This window comes from Monodelphis domestica, chromosome 8, assembly GCF_027887165.1.
Source record: "Monodelphis domestica isolate mMonDom1 chromosome 8, mMonDom1.pri, whole genome shotgun sequence".
In the NCBI taxonomy this organism is placed as follows: domain Eukaryota; kingdom Metazoa; phylum Chordata; class Mammalia; order Didelphimorphia; family Didelphidae; genus Monodelphis; species Monodelphis domestica.
Window position 1 is genome coordinate 195,252,219 of NC_077234.1, and position 20,072 is coordinate 195,272,290.

Consider the following 20,072-nt stretch of genomic DNA (forward strand, 5'->3'; position numbering starts at 1 on the left):
ACTTGGGAACTCTCGGGGAATTACCTTTATCAGTGCAGATCAGTAACTGCTCTGAAATTTATGGCCTAAGAGAGCTGCCTGAAGCACTACCTAAGATATTAAAGACTTTTCCATTGACTACAAAGCAGACTAGCTATCCACAACCCAATGTTGCCTCTTCACTTACATATATAGAAAAATAAATATTTTATTGTAAGCATATTTGTAGAATAACTGGTTACATTGATTGATAAATTCTATAAAGTGAATCACTGGGTACTGTTTTTTTTTTTAATCCATTTCCCAACTTCTAAATTACTTATGTGAATCCTAAATTTTGAGTATTTGTACAAAGAGGAATTCCTTTATTTAAATAGATATTTGACTCTAAAGTCACACTATTGTAATATAGTAACAGCAAAACTATTCAGTGACATTAAAGATTCAGTGTATTACTACTTTCCCCTCAACCCCCTTGTTGCTACTATCTTTTAATTCCCTGGTAGGCAAGACTGGTTATCTTTTTTTAACCCTTACCCTCTGTCTTGGAATCAATATTTTGAAGTGGTTTCAAGGTGGAAGAGTGGTAAGAGCTAGGTGATAGGAGTTAAGTGACATACCAGGGTCACACAACCAGGACCTCTCATCTCTAGGCCTGACTTCCAATTCATTGAATCACCTAGTTTCCCACCAGGACACTAGTTATTGAGGATAATGTGTCAACTCACTCTCTTGCCAGTACTAATAGAAATTGCTTGAAAGTTTGACTCAAATAACATGGCATTTGGAAGTTATCACTTGATATCTGAATCAGCCTCATAATATGCCTAACCCAAGATTAAGAGGACTATCAAAGAAAACAAAGGTTCCAAAAGTACACCAAGAAAACACCATCCCCAACTCCACAGCCCTTTATTTGTAAGAAAAAACATTGCTTAGCTAAGCCATAGAAGATACATTGTAGAGAGGTTACACTTCAAGATGGCGGCAACTTCAATGGCTTCAGAGGCAACTGATGCTCTATAGTATAATGTTAAATAAAAAGAACTCTAAGAAGAAATCTTTGCATCAAGTTCTAGAAGTATGGCTTTTCCCCTCATTCATAGCATGACAGAACACAATGTCAAGCGTGCTTTTTCAGACAGAATACTCCCACTGCACTTTGACATTTTTATTACAGGGAAACCAGGGCTGGGATCAGAGACTATGGATTTCTTCTACAGCAGTCTGAGTATTCCACTCCTCTTTGACTAGTTATTCAAGATTAAATAAGTAAAAAGTTTTTATTTTTTTTGTTTGTTTGACAAGACGTCATCATAATTGCAAAGAAACTACAGCTACCACAGACCCATAAAGCAAAGTTCTGGACACCAAAGTCCTGAGCACTGTCAAACTGTTTAAAGTCAGAAACATATTTGATTTTCAGTGGAAACAAGATTAACCATTTGCTTTGCCGTTGTACCCTAAAGACTATGAAACCTTTCTATCTAACCTGTTGGTGAAATCTCATATACATGTTGAATTTTTCATGAGAATGTGAGCTGAAGAGTTCATTACCTCTGATTTTCTGTTTGTATCCCCAGCATTCAGTACAGTGTAAATGCTTATTAACTAACTCATTGGTGGTAATCTACTCTTCCAAGTCACACAGAGAAAGTCTTCCCTTAATATTTCCTTAACCCAGAAGTTTTCCAATTCCATGTTCATGACTATAAAATTTCTTTAACTAATCATATTATTTTATCATTCTATATTTCCTTCTCTTTAAAGACCCCTATATCTAGCCTTCATTTTATTATGACTTCCAATATGTCTTCTTCTCAGTTATTTCCCAGAACATAACCTCTGCATTGATTATATTAGGCACCTTTTGCTATCTCAATCACTTGCTGAATCAGTTCAACTCAATGCTGTCTTTTACATTTGAGTCCCTTTCCTCCTTTACTACATCATTATTCATGTCTTTTTAGGTCTCGCCCTTGACTTTCTTCCATTATCTGTATGAAAAGGAATTTATATACTACTGAGTGGATCTGGAGAAATCACAAAACTACGTTGACTGGGTTCACTATGAATTTTTGTAATCTCAATCTGACCTTCACTACAGCAAAGCAATCCATTTACTTCTCTCTAATCAATTCAATATCCCTCCCACCAAATGATTCTTCAAAATCTTTGCATCTTTTCCTAAACTTCCTGTGACATCATGCTCATTAAACTTCTCAGCTGTAAACTTTACCTCATACTTCACTGAAAAAACTTGAGATCATTCAGAAAGTCTTAGAGGGCATCTTGAATTCAACAGGACTGTTTTTCTCTATAGTAACAGGATTTAGCACAATGCCTGGCACATAGCAACCACCAAATAAATTCTTGTTGATTTGAATGGCTTAAAAAATGCTTAAAAAATAACTGAAACATCTCTGATGAAGATTATTGAGAAAACAGCTTCAAGGAAAGTGCATTGGAAGACCCTGCCTTTCTTTTCAAAGAGAGCTTTTAATTTGTGAATCTACCATTAATGTATTGTGTGATGCAGGAAAGTCTCCTAATTGACTACTTTGTGTAATATAAGGCATACAAAAGTACGTGTCAAGCCAAATTTCCCTCTTTTCTGGCTTCCTAGAATAAGGATAACTTTCTGACATCCATTAGATTATTGGGGAAGATATCCTTCCCCTACCCTGGATGAATTCAATTCTCACTGGAATTGGTTGATATCTTCTCAATTTCATCAATAAGCAGTTAATATTAATTACTCTCTAAAAGAGAGAGATAGAAGATACAGTAAGAATCAAAGTAAAAAGTGAAATGGGGCAGCTGGGTAACTCAGTGGATTGAGAACCAGACCAAGAGATGGGAGGTCCTAGGTTCAAATTTGGCCTCAGACACTTCCCAGCTGTGTGATCCTGGGCAAGTCACATGACCCCCATTGCTAGCCCTTACCATCTTCTGCCTTGGAGCCAATGCACAGTATTGACTCTAAGAGGGAAGGTAAGCGATTAAAAACAAAAACAAAGTGAAACATTTCCCGGTACCACAAGGGGAACACTCACTAGTAGATTACCATACCACCAGTGAAAGGCAGGATAACAGCTCCATAACCAAGGGAAACAGCTATTATGACCATGTCAAGTTAGACTAGCAAGAGAAATGAAGATAAGAACTGTATTTATCTAGTCCTCTTTTAGGTTAAAATTTCTTGTAACCCCAGCATGTACTATTATCTGAATCTTTTGCCCCCAAACCTATTTTAAAATGAATCAGTTAAAGAAAATGTACAGGAGCTACTTAATTGAAACCTCAAAGAGACTGAGGCTATGAAGCCAACATTGCTCTCAAGATCTCCCTTTTACTATATATCATATAGGACTATTCAATAAATTTCCAGTGGCTTCCTACTATTTGTGATACTGAAATATGACATCTTCTGTTGGACTTTTCAAGTTCTTCATAAGCTGACTTCCTTTCTAGATTTTTCCATTTTTTACACTTTTCTCACCTCTTAGCACATAACTTCCCAGTTCAGTGACGTTCTCATATTGCTGGGAGTACTGGGTGATCAATGGCAGGGCATAGGTATGTAGGGCAGAATAGTGCTCAGCGTTGTAGGGCACCTGCCCCTATTTTTGCACTATTCTGCCTTAGGGACAATTTTGCTGGTGGTGTTAAGGGTGGAGCATCTTATGAGTGCCAATTTGGGGTTGCCTCACTAACATGCCCCTTAGGGCACGGGTGCCAGTCTTACTAGGATGTCTAGTTGCCATTTGGCCCTAATAGTTTAGCAGCATCTCTTTTTTGGGTCCACAGGTCTCACTTAAGGTAGCAGGATGTCTTTCCTGAAGCCCAGAAGCTTCAGCTATTCTAGCAGGGTATCTATCTGGCATCTTGCCCTGATGCTGGGATGTAGGCCAACCTTACTTCGAGCATCACCCAGCGTCTGTACATTATCATAAAGCACTCTGGTGTATTACTTCATTACATATTATCTCACTCTAATATCATTCTTCATACATAATTGCTTTCTATATACAGTACACTCTTTGATCTGCATCAGGGTTGTGGGACAACTATTCCAATACATTATTTTACTAGAGGGTCAGTTACTGGAGTATCAAATTGATACAAAGCAAGTAGGACTAAGAATACATTGTGTTTGGGGAAAGAAAGAGTAGTTCCCAAAGAGATACATGCAAAGAGATGTATATGCAGGAAACAGTCATGATAATTTAAGGAAATTTGATGTCCAATAATGCTGATCAAACTTAATGCACAAGCTATTATAAACAGAGAGATGAATTTATATCTTTCCTTAAGTATGGGCACATTATTCTAGTTCTACCCTCTTTTCTTCCTTCAACCAAGTTGCCACTATTTATTTCTCCTTCCCTAAGAAGAGAATCTTTTAAACATAAAACAAAACATCGGAGCTATGGACAACTGAATTAAGGGGAAAAAAGCAAATGTAGGACATGCTTTGATCATATCAAAATGAAAGTCACTGACCAAACAAAAAAATCAAGCAAAGACCTACAGAGAGGAAATATGGTAGAATGAAAAAAGCATTGACCTTGGAATCAGAGGAACTAGAAGCTTGCTACTTATATGATTTTTGAACAAGTCACCTTATTTCGATGAGCCTCAGTTTTCTGCTACAGATGACCTTTAAGGTTCTTTTGTCTGACTTCAGAGGTAATACCCTACCATTGGATCCTGTGAGTGAGAGACACTGCTGTTACTACTACCTGTAGATATTTGTTAATTTCCCTTGGCTTCCATTCTCTCAAAGGTAAACTAAGGAGATTGGACTAGGTGACTTCTAAGGTCACTTCCAATTTGAAATCATATGATTCTAGAGTACTTCTCTCCTACTTTGTAATACTTTCACAGACAATAATATGAAGTTGAATTGCTTTAAATAGCTTAAGCCAGAGGGATGGTAACTTTTGAAAAAATTTCAGCATCACTGGATGCTGTAATTACGTAATGAAGATGCTGCTCTGATTTTCTTTGAAAAAGATCTTGAAAACATGCTGAAATCAATTCCCTAAAAGCACCTGGTGAGTCTGAGCCATTAACAGTTCCTTACATCTTTTTATAGCCACAAGATGCATTAGTTCTCTGTATGAGGTTTTTACTCACTGCCTATGAAGACCTCTCATGATTATAAGTTGCTGCTTTCATTGAGAAGACCAAGATACACTAATTCACAACTGAACTTCTAACCAAACACATTTTCCCATAGATGGCATACTTTTATTCCTATCCCACTGTTAGATTTTATTTTTATGTGTTCCACTTCATTCCATTAACATGGGGATTTTTCATAACCCCATGCTGATTAGAGGACTAAGTATACACATGACTCAGGGCTGGATAGCATAAAAATCAGTGCATAATGTAACCCATAGAGACTGATCCAAAAGAAAGGGAAGGGGCAAGAGTTAAATAATACAAACTATTATTTTATCCTTTAAATTGATTTTTACAACATTTTTCTTGTTTCCTTTGTTTTGCTCAGCACAAACTAGGCTAAAAACTATTATAGGTTGGTGGCAGGATTGAAGCCAACTATCAGAATGGTGAAACAAATATTAGTTTCAGGATATAACCACCAAATTTTGTGACACAGTGCAATCTTAATCACTTCTTGGAAAGTATACATAAAGCAGACTGAGAACTTTTAAGTGCCAAATGAGACAACCTCTTCTCCTAAAGTTACTAGTAAATTGACAACCACCTCAAAACCTCCAATATAAATTTATAAAGGTCACCATTTCACATACCTGAAAATATTCAAGACTTCATAGAGGGAATTTAATTTCCCAAAAAAAAAGTTGAAATTTCAAAAATAAAAGTATATAAGGTATTTTGCAAAAAGTAAAAAAAAAAAAGATTGTTTTTAATTCATTAGATATAAGGATGCTTAGGTTCATAAATGGAGAGATATAAAAAAAGATCATAGAATCCAACCCCCTCATTTTATAGAGGAGGAAAACAATTAGGTTAAGTGACTTTTCTAAGGTCAAATAAGTGATAAATGACAGAGCCATTTTTGAATCTCTATTCTAAGATTTCAGAGTTTGCATTGGTCCCACTACATTTCTTCCAGCAACATATTTAAAAGAGTCTCTTTCCCTCTCTCCCTGGACATGTCAGAATATTTTGGGCTAGAAAACTAACTGGAATAAGAAATGGCTCAAGAATTTGGCCATAAATGATTGATTTTTCTTTTCCTTCTTTTAAAATTATAAATTTAGGGGTCAGTTGGGTAGCTCAGTGGATTGAGAGCTAGGCCTAGAGATGGGAGGTCCTAGGTCCAAATCTGGCCTCAGACACTTCCCAGCTATGTGACCCTGGGCAAGTCACTTGACCTCCATTGCCCAGTCCTTACCACTCTTCTGCCTTGGAACCAATACACAGTATTGATTCCAAGATAGAAGGTAAGGATTTAAAAAAAATTATAAACTTAATTAATATAAATATTTCACTATACAAAGAACAGAAAATGAGGATGATATATGAAACTGGTAAAATCTACTATGTAAAATATTTTAAAGTATATATTATATTTAATAAGAATGCCCTACTTGTTCATCTCTTTGTGAACTTCCTTCAGGTCCTTTCTGTGCAGTTTTAATACTTCATTAACATTTTTCCTTTTCCCCCACTTTTTATTGTGCATCATTTTGGGCATTACAGTGAATAGATTGCTGAAATTAGATTGAGGAGGACCTATGTTAACATCCTTCCTCAGATAACTTGCTACCTGAGTGACCCTGGGCAAATCACTTAACCTCCAATACTCAATTTCTTTCTCCTCTTCAAAACGGCAACAAAAACAACACATACTTTATGGGGTTGTTGTGAAGATCAAATAAGATAACATAGGTAAAGTGTTTTGGAAATATTAAAATGTCATAGGAAAATAGCTATTACTAGTATTTCTATCACTCCACATTCCATCTGAAATCCATACTCCAATAAAAGTTCTCCTTATAAAAAATAACTATAATCAATATAAACAAATTTATATGTTGGCCAAGTCTGGAAATGAATGATCTAACCTTTACTTCCAATCTACCACTTCTTTGCCAGTAATAATAATCAGATATTTGTATCACTAATATTTTGGAATCATTATTAGTTGCACCAATTTGAGTTCTTAAGTCTTTCAAAATTGTTTTCCTTTATATTATTATTGAAGTCATTGTGTATTTTGTTACCCCGATTATTCTCATTTCACTTTGCAGCAGTTCATATAAGTCTTCCAAGGGGTTTCTCCATGAATCTCTTTCATTATTTCTATTGTATAGTAGTATTTTATTACATTCATATACCGTAATTTCTTAAACTTTCCCCTCAAATGATAGACAGTCACTTTGTTTTCATTTATTTGCTCTAGAAAAAAGTGCTACCAGAACTATTTTTATGCTTCTGAATCTTTTTCCTATGTCTTTGAACTCTTTGGGGTATAAGCCTATCATTAGGTCAAAAAGTATGAACAGTATAATGAATTTGGGTATATAATTTCAATCTATTTTCAAGAATATTTGGACCAATTCACAGTTCTATCAATAGTGCATCAGCCCAATGCCAGTGTATTCCAGACTGTCTTTTTCCTTTTTGTCATATTTATCGATTTAGTATGTATGAGGTATATGAATCTGCCAATTTATATCCTTAGAACATTTTTAGATTGAAGCATATCTTTGGCCACAATTCATGTATTTGTTTCAACTCCCAATATAGCCTGGATATCAGTCTTTTTTTCCCAGATACATTTTTTCAAAGATTTTTTTTAACAGTTAATGGTTTCACTTCTAATTGATATTGCACTATTTTAATATTTTCAAAAACTTTTTTTCTTTATAGAATCACAATTATCCATTTTACCTTTTATCATCATCTTTATCCCTTTAAGTAGGGATTTATTAATGGGTCAATGTCACCATGAAATAATGTCTTCAGGGAAGACCCCAAGGGATCTGTCCTTGGCCTTGTCCTATTCAACATTTTCATCAAAAACTTAGTTGAAGGCATAAAAAGTAACTTGTCAAAAGTGGACATCATATAAAAGGAGGAAATACAGCTAGCATACTGGATGATGGACACAAGAAGCAAAAAAAAAGTTGCTGACAGTATAAAATGATTAGCTAAAATAAATGTGCCTAAATTTAATAAGAATATATCTAAAAAATAGACCCTTGGGTTAAAAAAATCAATTTAAGTATAGAATAGGGAATGTATGCCTAGAATAATCCATATGGAAAATGACATGAGAGTTTTCATGGGAGTTTTGAGGGATTAGATCTTTTATTTGATTGGAGGCATCACTATAGAAAGAAAAGAGCTCTGGAGTCAGAGGACCTGGGTTCAAATCCTGTTCATAATATTTACTAGTGAATTACTAGTTCATCAATTTACTAGTGAATTAATGACAAGTGACCTAGATACCTTGGGATTCTATTCTAAAATGAGGAAGTTATCTGATTATTATCTCACATTTATCATATTAGCCAATGTGACAGAAAATAAAAATGAAAAACTGAATTGATGAGACCATTCTAGAAAATAAATTGGAACCACACTCAGAGTGCTCTAAAATTACATACCCTTTTATTTCATTACTAGGAGATATTTTCAAAAAACAAGAAGGATGTATTCATATGAAACATTTATTGCAGCTCTTTTTTGTGGTATCAAAGAATTGGAAATGGAGGGGTTGTCCATCAATTGGGTAATGACTAAACAAGTTGTGGTAAGTGGTTGTAATGGAATAATGTTGTGCCATATGAAATGACAAGCAAGCTGTTTTCAGAAAACAAAAAAAAACAAACAAACTTACATTGAACTGATGCAAAGTGAAGTAAGTAGAACCAGAAGAACATTGTGCACAGTAACAGCAATAGTTTTTTTTTTTTTTTAATTAACAACTCTGACTGGTCTAGTTATTCTCAGCAACATAATGATCCAAGACAACCCCAGAGATTCATAATGGAAAATATCATCTACTTTCAAAGAAAGAATTGATAGACTTGGAATATAGACCAGAACATACCATATTTAACTCTATTTCTTCTTTTTGTCTCAGATCTCTTCCACAAAATGTCTAATATGATTGCACATATAAAATTTATATCATATTGTTTATTATCTCAGGGGGAATGAGTAGGAGGAAGAATGAAAGATAATTTAGAATATAATTTTTAAATGAATGTTAAAAACTGGTTTTATGTGTAATTTGAAAAAAATAAAATATTATTAAACAAAAGAAAAGAAAAATTTTTATGCTATATGGCTAAATTTAATTCCAGGGCTAAATTGAATGTAAGGCCCCATCTATTTCTAGATAAATATTCCTATGCTCCTACATCTGCAGATCCAAGTTAGGTTCCTCCAGGAAGGAGAGTTGCCAATGATGTATATCCCTTTATTGATTTGGATTTAGTGAATTACAAATTTAATAGAAGTTAGCCCAAAAACATTGTAGCCCAAAAGTGTAATCTATCCTTAGATGAAACTGATTCAGGTTTTGCTTTCTTTGAATTTTATAGTAAATAAATGTAATAGACAAACATACCCTTATAGAAACAATATGGGCTGTATTAGTTCACTAGATATGGTGCTATAATCATACACACACAAAAGAAAATTGGCACAATCCTTGAACATAGATTCAAAAAGTTTACACTCAGATGGAGGAATACAATTTGTGTACAACTAGCAATAATACAAGTCAGAATATGACAGAGAACAAATAGAAATGAGTAAGAAATTGAGAAAAAAAACACTTCTATCAGGATCAAGTAGAGAAGTCTCCTCAGGTGGGGCAGGGTGGGGGGAGGGAAATACCTGAGCTATGCTTTATGGGAAAAAATTTAAACTAGTGGATATGCCATCTATATGGCATAGAGAATGGCCTAAACAAAGACACTGAAATAAAGTGAATTAAATTCAGAATCAGGAGGCTAGAATATGAGTTCTGTCTGTGCTGCAACCAGTTATCTGTCTGCAGGAAAGTAATTTACCCATAAATGAAAGAGATTAGACTAGATAGTAGGTATGTACGGTTCTTTTCTGTTCCAAATTCCTTTAGTTGCAACACTAATATAGCACTTTCTCTTGTTTGTTCTCTCTCTGTCTCTCTGTCTGTCTCTCTCTCTCTCTCCTCCCCCTATTTTTCTTCTATTCTCTTTCTCTCCATTTCTCTTCATTTCCCTTTTCTTATCTTTCCCTACATCATCCCAATTCTTGATCTCCCCTAGGCTTCTGTCAACCCATCTATTTCTTTCTCCTTTTCTTCCTTTCTTTCCTTTTAGATCTCTCTATAACTCTTTTGACAATTTTTGTCCCTCTTTTTTAAAGTTGTTTTAATATGCCACAATTTAAATTTGACTTCCCTCTGATAAATCAGTAGTCTTCTGATGTCAGGGGGAAAAAAATTATCCTGCTTCATCTTAAAAGTTGTCAAAGAAAAATAATAGGAAAATAAAGGATGCATGTTTCCCAAGAACAGAGAATGAATCTTTGACAATTGTTTATTAGCAGTTTTAAAGATATAAACAGCTGTGAGTGACAACCATCTGTCACTAAACTGTCCCAGTTCATGGCAGAGCTGCAAACTCTGACATCTAGTGACAGGTATTATGTTCTCATGTACAGTAGTCATCCTCTTGCCTCACTGAATATTTGCTGAATCCACTTGGATGCAGACCCTTTGAGATAGAACTTCAGAACTTGAGCTGCAAGGTAAAATTGGTACTTTGTGTATATATGAAGCACATTCAGTTCCATGTTCCTTCACAGTAAAAGAAAGGAGAATGGCTTTTGGTTGAAGTCTGACTAACATGGTGGCAGGTAGAAGTCGTGGCACCATCTCTAGTCTGGATCCTGGAATCTAAAACTCTGAGATTTTGTTTTCTTTTGACTTTTATGAAATTTAAAAAAAAAAACAATTAAGAGTGCAAGGGTTCACAACTGGCCTGTACAATAAGCAATTCACTGCTATTAATATTGGAGAATGAGAAGCAGTCATCATCATTGCTATTAATTCACATTTAGAGTCACATGAAGGAAAACAATGATGGCCGACACATTGGGAATTACCTATTGCACCATTTAATAATGTTTTGCCTGAAACCTTTCCTTGTAGATTACACTCACTTTAATAAAATATGACTTGAACATCTGATTCAGCGTAAATGTCACCAAAATTCACTGCAACAATAAGAAAGCCAAAACCCATTACTTCCTAATATTTTAAATATAAATGTGAAGCTTTCTTAGGAAAGGCCAGGATCCTGGGACATTTGCCATAGACACACAGCCACAGAAAACAAAGGAACTCTGGAAAATGGAGCCATTATTTCCATTTACAGCTGGGCTGTATTTCTGCACAAGTAATTGGATATTTAAATGTCAAATAACACGAAACCAGGTCTGCATGCATGTATTCTCATATGCAAAACTCAAGACCTTTGTGTGACACATCATTGTACACACAGAAGGCTGGACAGCCAAATTCCCTATTTGTGGAGAAAACTAAACTGCTGGGTTTTTATTTTCCTGAATTCTAGGGAATGTTTCAGTCTCTCCTTTACAGTTTATTAAAACATCCTTGAGTAGAAGAAATGTTTGGATTACTAGCAGCACAGCATTCCCTGTCAATGTCATTTCAGTCCTTTAATGATTTTCCTCATTTCGCATTCTCTCTCAATGAATGACTTATTATGCCTAAAAAGTAAGTCCTGGAAGCCAGGCAAATAGCTCTTAAACCTTCTGAGGTTTTTCTGTCATTAAAAGGAATTTCAGACATGGAGAAATAAGCTAACAAAAAAAAGTATCTACATAAACCCTGTTTTTCAGGCTGCGAGAATAGCTTCATTCTGTAGCTTATTCTGGTTGCTGCTACCTTTAACCCTACCAGGAGCAGAGACTGAGCCTTAGCCTATCAGGCATTTCTTCTCCCATTGACGCCATCAGTCAAAGGATTTCAGCTGGTCTTTTATAGCCAGAGAATTCTCAACAGACTTTACAAATCATTTCATTCTCCCTCCAGGAAGTACCTCTATACTTTATTTTAGATTTTTACAGTCAGTTAGGAATTGTTTCTTTTAAAAAATGAAAGTGTGCAAAATCATTCTCATCATAATCGTCTCTAACTTGCATTCTCTTTCCCTTTCTCTTTTCTCTAATTTGCAATTTCCCTCCCCCCTCTCTCTAACTTGCCATCTTCCTCTAGCCCTGTTTCTCTTACATGCTCCCTCTCTCTACTCTCTGCCCTCCCTATGCTATTTTCTGTTTCTCAGTCTTTACCTGCTTTTTGCTATGTCTTTCTGTTTGTCTTATTTCATCTTTGTCTAACTGTCTGTGTCTCTCTCCTTATTTCTCTCTCTCCTCTGTCTCAGCTTCTGTCTCTCTCTCTCCTCTCTTTTTCTCTTTCTCATGCTCTCTCTCTTTCCTTTCTTCTTTTTTCCCTCTCTCCAAAGTAGGCTCCATTATCTTTACTTTTCATGATCACCTTCTACACAGCACAAATAAATTAATAAAGCATTTAAAATACTTTGTGTATTCCTCTGAATCTTATTATTAAAATCACAAATTCAGGGTTCCCAGAGAAACAGAGCTTCTTCTCCATCATCGACATTCTTTGTCACAATCATTATTGGAAGCTACCTCTTCATCCTTAGGTGATGGGGCTACAAGTAAGTCAAGGTGGTGAGAACATAAAGCATTTGCAGAGCAGTAATCCATTAAGTTTAGAAATGAAGGCAGAGCCCAGGTAGTGAAATACTTTGAACACCAAACAGAAGTTTTTATGTTTTCAGAGCTGGTGGAATTTATTAAGTAGAAAAGTATTATGGTCAAACGTAAACTTTAGAAAAATCACTTTTTGCAACTTTGTGGGGGGATGGATTAGAGTGGCATGTGGACCAATTAGAAGCTGAACCAGTGTGGTGGCTACATTAATGGAGAGAAGGAAACACAAGATTTTTATAATCAGTATTTATGACAAGTCCCAACATTAACTCATTTTCTCTTCTAAAGCCTATATGCAGTATTATGGAAAGGTACCTTCAAAAGCCGTCCTCTCTGCCTACAGCTTGTTCAGTACTAAAGAACTCTGGAGAGGGGATGATCCTACAATCACAGATAAGGAAATGGAGGAGCCTTAAATGCCATTTAGTCCAATTCCCTCATTTCAAAAATGAAAGATTCCAAGAGGTTTAACTCAAGTTTAGAACTGAACCAGGAATAAGATATCATAAAGAGTATAACAAGGGAGATAATAATCTGTCTAATGCTTCTAGGCAGGGCTAAGGTATCCTCCTACATTGTCTCAAGGCCCAACGTACCATAAACACACACACACACACACACACACACACACACACACACACACACACCACCCCACCCCAAAGCTGTATATCTGGAAGTATTATTATTTTTTCCCCATTGTTACTACTTTCAACATAGAATCATGAATTTGAGAAAGATAGCAAGATTGTCTAGTCATATACCTTCTGGCTTGAGCAGACTATTTCTCATCTGAAAGATCTCTAGGGATATAGAATCTAATAGACACTAATGGAAAAAAAGCATTTTAAAGTTGGAATTACCAATGAAAACATGAAATATTATACTTCATATTGATCATATAAGTGAGAGGGCTATCCATCCTATATTGGACTACTTACTTTACACATTGATGTCTCTATTCATAAAATCAAAGAATCTTAACCCCTCATTCATCCATCCTTTTAACATCTTTTGGTGCTACAACTTTTTTTTTTTACTAAAACTCTTACCTTTTGCCATTACCTTTTATATCTGTTCCAAGGCAGAAGAGTGGTAAAGAGTTAGGAAATGGGGGTTAAGTGACTTGCCCAATGTCATACAGCTAGGGAGTGTCTGAGGTCAGATTTGAACCTAGGACCTCCTAATTATAGGACTAGCTTTCAATCCACTAAGCCACCCAGCTGCCTCTGCTACAAGATATTGAAAAAATAATCTTTTTTATTTTTTTAATATATCCAGGTCAGACTCATTCCTTTGTAAAACCACCATGCTGTTACTGAAGTTCTAACTGAGAGATAATGGATCCTAATTGAATTGATTGCCTTTCTTGAAATTTGATACCTGAAACATATCAGGCATACTTATATATCCTATAATCAGAAAAAAGTTCAATGATTTAATCCCTTCCTTTATCTAGATATTATATTTCTATTATGTAGTCTAATATTTGGTTTTCTCTTTATTGATACATTAGATAATTGGATCATTTTGAGCTTATGGTCAACTATCCCCTCTCTCAGAGTCAGGAAATGGAGTCATTAAAAATTCCTCAGTCTCAATTTCCCTCTCTGTAAAATAGGAATAATTATAGCACCTAATTCACAAAGTTGTCATGAATATCAAATTAGAACATATGAAGAATTTTACACACCTTGAAATGCTATATTATATCTTATTGAATTATTATAGTCATTAGATAATGGCCAGCCTACTGTCAGCAAAGGAAGAAAACCAGACATCTATTTAGAAATAAGAGATCTTCAGTGCTAGTATGCATATTATGCTAAATGGCCTTGAAAAAGTTTCTGGAAATTTAGATTATTTTCCATGGTGGATTTATTGGAGGGAATGAATAAAAGTTTCACACAATGATGAACTGATAACTCTACCTGTGGAAAAGGTATTCACATTTAAGAGATCATAGGTCTAGTCCCATATTATATTTTATATTTAATTGTGTTGGCTTGAGCCTACCATTCCTTACAGTTGGAATAATTTTGTGTTTTGCTTCCTTATTTCATCAGATTAACTATCACTCCCAGGTTTATGTTATCTACAAAATTGATAAGAAAGGATTTTCTCATCATCCAAATCACTGATAGAAAAACTGCCTAGTAAAGGAATGAAAACACAACACTATGGCATCACAAAAGACTTCTCCCCAAGAATGCTATCCACATCCAGAGGAAGAACTGTGGAAAAAGAAACACAGAAGAAAAACAACTGCTTGATCATATGGCTTGATGGGGATATGATTGGAGATGTAGTCTCTAAAAGATCACCCTAGTGCAAATATTAATAGTATGGAAAAAATAAACAAAAACAAAAACAAAAAAATAAACAAAAAAAAAGACTTCTCACTAACATGACACTGATCGATTAATCAACAATCTTTGGGCATAGTTGTTCATCCAACTATGAATTCAAATATGTCATTATCCAACTCGTTTCTCTATTCAATTCCCATTAGTATTATAAAAATCTGATTTTATTTTGCTGAAATTCAGATATACTATATCTATAGCTTTTCCTTTTTTTCTGTGGATAGCATTCCTTCTTTTCCTATTTATATTTCTACTTGCTAATTATTCTCATCCTTAGAGAATGAATTAGAGATAGGTCTATAGGCTTAGGAATTCGTTCCTTTTCCTGAATTTCCTGAACCAGCAAGGAAGAAAGAAGCAGGATTACTAACTTCTATGACTAGTAAGAAATCAAGGCCAGAGAACTCACAACCAATGACAAAAGTTGAAAAGATGTTAGAGAAAAAGCTTCTTTCATTTGTGTTTAAATCCTCTAACTCCTCACTCCTTGGCCATTTTCTTACCAACTGCTTTGTTATTCAGACTATAGACTATGCTATTTATGTACTAAACTTTCCATCTTTAGAACAATATCCCTGGGGATTCACTGTCCTAAATGGTAACTGCCTTACTATTTCAGGTAGGCTGCATTTATGCTTAACTTGTTCATCTCTTCTCAAACATTTTCTAATAAACACTGAGATCCTGCTTACATAGTTGATCCCTGGTCCCATTCACTTACAGTTATGGAAATACCATGAGCTCTTAGAGAAATCTCATATACTTAGAATCAGAAAGGATCTAGTTCAACCAGTTCTAATCCACTCATTTTAGGATACTGACACTGAAAAACATAGCAGAGCCAGGATTGAAACTCAGGTCCTCTGCTTTTAACTTTATTGTTCTTTGTTTAAGAAAAACAACAACCACGACCCTTACCTTCCATCTTAGAATCAATAATATGTATTGGTTCCAAGACAGAAGAGTGCTAAGGAATAGGCGATGAGAGTTAAATGACCTGTCAAAAGTCACATAGGTAGAAAGTATACTGCTCTTTCTACTACACAGCACAGAATCCTTGATTATTATTGTCTAAAAGGTGGTGCTAAGTACTCAATACAAGGACAACCTTAGACAAAAGTGAGGAAATGGAGTTAAATCATGATTCAAAAATCTTGTAGTTGTATGACCAGGATGAGCATGTTACCTAACCTTTCTTATTGTTGCCTCATCCTTAAAATGATGATGTGAGTACCTATATTAGTATGGGCTTTTAATATGTGGATCATTTTTCTAGATATAGAAGACAGTAAAAGCAGAAGTACAGGGCAGGAATCTAAAACTTGTGTTAGGAGGATGTGAGAAGCCTAACTATAGTCCAGAAGTAGAACTAGGTAGTGAGAGAATATAGTTACATAGACATTGTGAAACTCATACATATAAAGTCTTTTGAGCCAGTCCAGAGAGTTTTAAATACTTAGAGATTTTGATGAATCCATAAGTTCACCAATAAGGGTACCTTTTCCACTGGTATCTTTCATGATTTCTTTCTTACCTTCTCATCTAGTGTATTCAAGTCTAGCTTTCCCTAAGTCTTTCATAGATATTTATTCACACAAGCTTTTCTTTAGTTCTTTTAATATTTCACAGGTACAGTACAGCACTTGAGCCATCCCTTTGTTATCTATCACTGTCAATAAATGACAACCCACTTCCATGTTTAGTCAAAAATGTTCTTGGTGATATATTTTACATCATAATTCTTCTGAAAAACTTTGTTGGTGATATGATGGAGTCTATTTGTCTCTCACGTGGATCTTTCATTGCCTTTTGGTTTACCTGCCCCTTTGATTGCTGTTTTCATGTTTTATAACTAGATGTTTACACTAGGGATATGAATAGTCTATCCAAACAATTGGAGGCTATTTACTTGAAGCCAATTTAGGGATGTTACCCTCTGAAGTTTTTTAAGCTCTTCTGTGGATACTGTATGCATAGCCTACCATCAGGACTATACTCATATTCTTGTAAGGATTACAGGATCTGATCCTCTGGGATAGCTTTTAAGAACCTGGAAGGGGGGTTCAGTGAGGTGGCTCAGTGTATTGAGTATCAGGTCTAGAGACAAGAGGTCTCAGATTCAAATTTAGCCTCAGATATTTCCAAGCTATGTGTCCTTGTGGAAGTCATTTAACCCCCATTGCCTAGTCTTATCTCTTTTTTTTTTTTAAACCCTTACCTTCCATCTTGGAGTCAATACTGTGTATTGGCTCCAAGGCAGAAGAGTGGTAAGGGCTTGGCAACGGGGGTCAAGTGACTTGCCCAGGGTCACACAGCTAGGAAGTGTCTGAGATCAGATTTGAACCTAGGACCTCCCGTCTCTAGGCCTGACACTCAATCCACTGAGCTACCTACCCAGCTGCCCCCTAACCTTATCTATTTTGCATTGGAACCAATACACAATACTGAATTTAAGATGGAAGGAAAGGGTTGTTTTTTTTTTTTAAAGAACCTGGAAGAAAATTTATATCAGAAATCGGTTTTTAGAAACAGGTATGAATAAATGTACAGCAAGATTACCTAAATTTTGTTGTCTTATTCTAGATCCAGCTAATCATCCATCTGTAGTACCACATACACATACACATAAACGGGTGTATTATAAATATATGCAAGTGTATATATTTAAATATATATGTATTTTGTCATATATGTGTATGTATATATACATGCATGTGTACATGCATTTGTGTGTATTTTTACATATTTGTGTTATATGTGAATATTTTAAAATATATATGTATCGGTGAGTTTTGGCATGTATGTGTATATATATATATATATATATATATACACACACAGATATACACTTAAGAGATTTGCATTATCAAAAATATTAAGGACTCCAAACTAATGTTTGAGTGTCTTTCCATACATTAAAATCCATTCTATTATCATCCTTCACATGAGTCCATCCCCTTGTCATATTTTTTTCCCATAGTCTTTGCACTATTTTGTTGATTATACATAAATTTCCATTTGCATATAGCGAGTGCTTAGCAATTATTCAAAACCCAACTGTTGGATTCATCATTTTTCTTTGAGTTTACTCTCTGGCAGAGTCCAGTGATTGCATCTCTAATATCTGTCAAAAATGACTTCTTTCAATGTGTGCTTCCCCCATTCACATTCGTTGCCTAATTTCCAAAGAGTTATTCTTTTGTTTTTGTTTTTTTTTTCCTGATTTCAAGCTAAATATGCCAAAACTATTTCCCAGTCTCCCCATTAGGCTATCTGATTATGCAAAGGTATTTTTTGTGCTGGTTTCTCCTAACTGTAGTAAGACAGGCTGGGTATTTCACCACACAGTTCTAATTATGTGTATTCACCATGGTTTATGAGCACTTTGGGGAATAGGTTTACTTATAATATTTCAGGGCTTTAGAAAAGCTTTATTGACCATGGCTATTTTTCATTTTTTACAACTCTGTTTCTCTTTAGAAACACTGTGAGTATCTAATGCTGGTTTGAATTACTTGCTAAAAATTGTTGTCAGGAAAGAAATGAGTATTCATAATAGATTAAAATTTTATTGGAGAAAACAGCCATATAAAAATTAGGCTTCTGTCTTTTTGACTCTTAAGGGGTTATTAAAGTGAGGCTTCCAGCTATTTAATTTAATTTGTGAAAGCATTGGCCAGACTGGCTCAGAGTCTTTAAGCAGTTATCTAATTCTAGCTTCTTCATAAATGCCTATCTGCTCATACTGACTGAAAATAAAACCTTATTTCAAAGGGTAACTGACTGATTTTTGAGATTTTCTTTTTCAAATTTCTTTTTTTTTTATAATAATGATTGATCCAAATTTTGCTTCTGCATATTTGGATTTTGATGAAATTATTATGGGGATGAATTTTCCCAATTCCTGATTGAAGGAAGATATCCCTGAGAATATCTCAGTTTGAGGTATTGAAGATTTAAAATTGTTTTTAAATATGTTAAAATCCAATTTTCCCCCTAAACTTCATATTTCATTTGTTCCCCTCCCTACAATGGGAAAGTTTTACAAAATGAAAAATTTGTATGTTCTAGTGAGTATGCATCTACTCATCACTTTCATTTCCCTTTCTTTCTTTGCCAGAAATCTTTTTAAGTGCTTTCTAGCAATAAAATTCTGTAAAGAACTGTTGTGTAGGTCTGCTGTTTCCCTCTTCTCAATGAGAATAAAAAGAACTTATAACCTAGTCTTAGGAAGTCTCCCAAGGCTTCCCATTTTACAATGGAGGACATTTACTATAACTTGCCTCTTGCATCAGCCTCCTTTGATCAAAATGCCTGGAATTAACAATAGTCAATATTATAAAAATTTTTGTTTAGGCAAAAATAAATATTAGGAACCCCCAATCCCACCTCTTTTATCCCCTTCCTAAAATCTTTTTTTCTGCCCAGAAATCCAGTAAAATGAGATAAGAAAATTATAAAGAACAATTTCTAGAGTCACTATTCAGGAGAGAAATTAACTGTACCATAAAGCCATTCAGATAGAAGTTAAAACACTTCCATGACTGATTATGGGATGTGTAAAAATGAAGCTTGTCAAAGACTTCTTTAGAACTCAGATTTTAAGTAAATATTTTTCAGTGAAACTAATTTTCCATGTGTAGAGAACATTAACTCCTCCTCTAGTAGAATGAAAACTCTCTGAAGGCAGGGATCTACCACCTAGTATACTGCCTAATCAACAGTAGATGCTTAATAAATGCTCACTGCTACTAATGGAAAGAAAGAAAAGGGTTTTTAATATAGCCAACTGAGCTTTTTCAAACCTATGACTAGTTTTACTATTCTACACAGGTTTCCTGTCTAGAACCCACTGGTCAAAGATGCCATTTTACATTGAGGGTTGATCTTAAGGTTTAATAGAGGTGAAAAAAACAACAACCTTTAACTAATGATTTCACACTGCTAATATTACAATGGTTTTATATG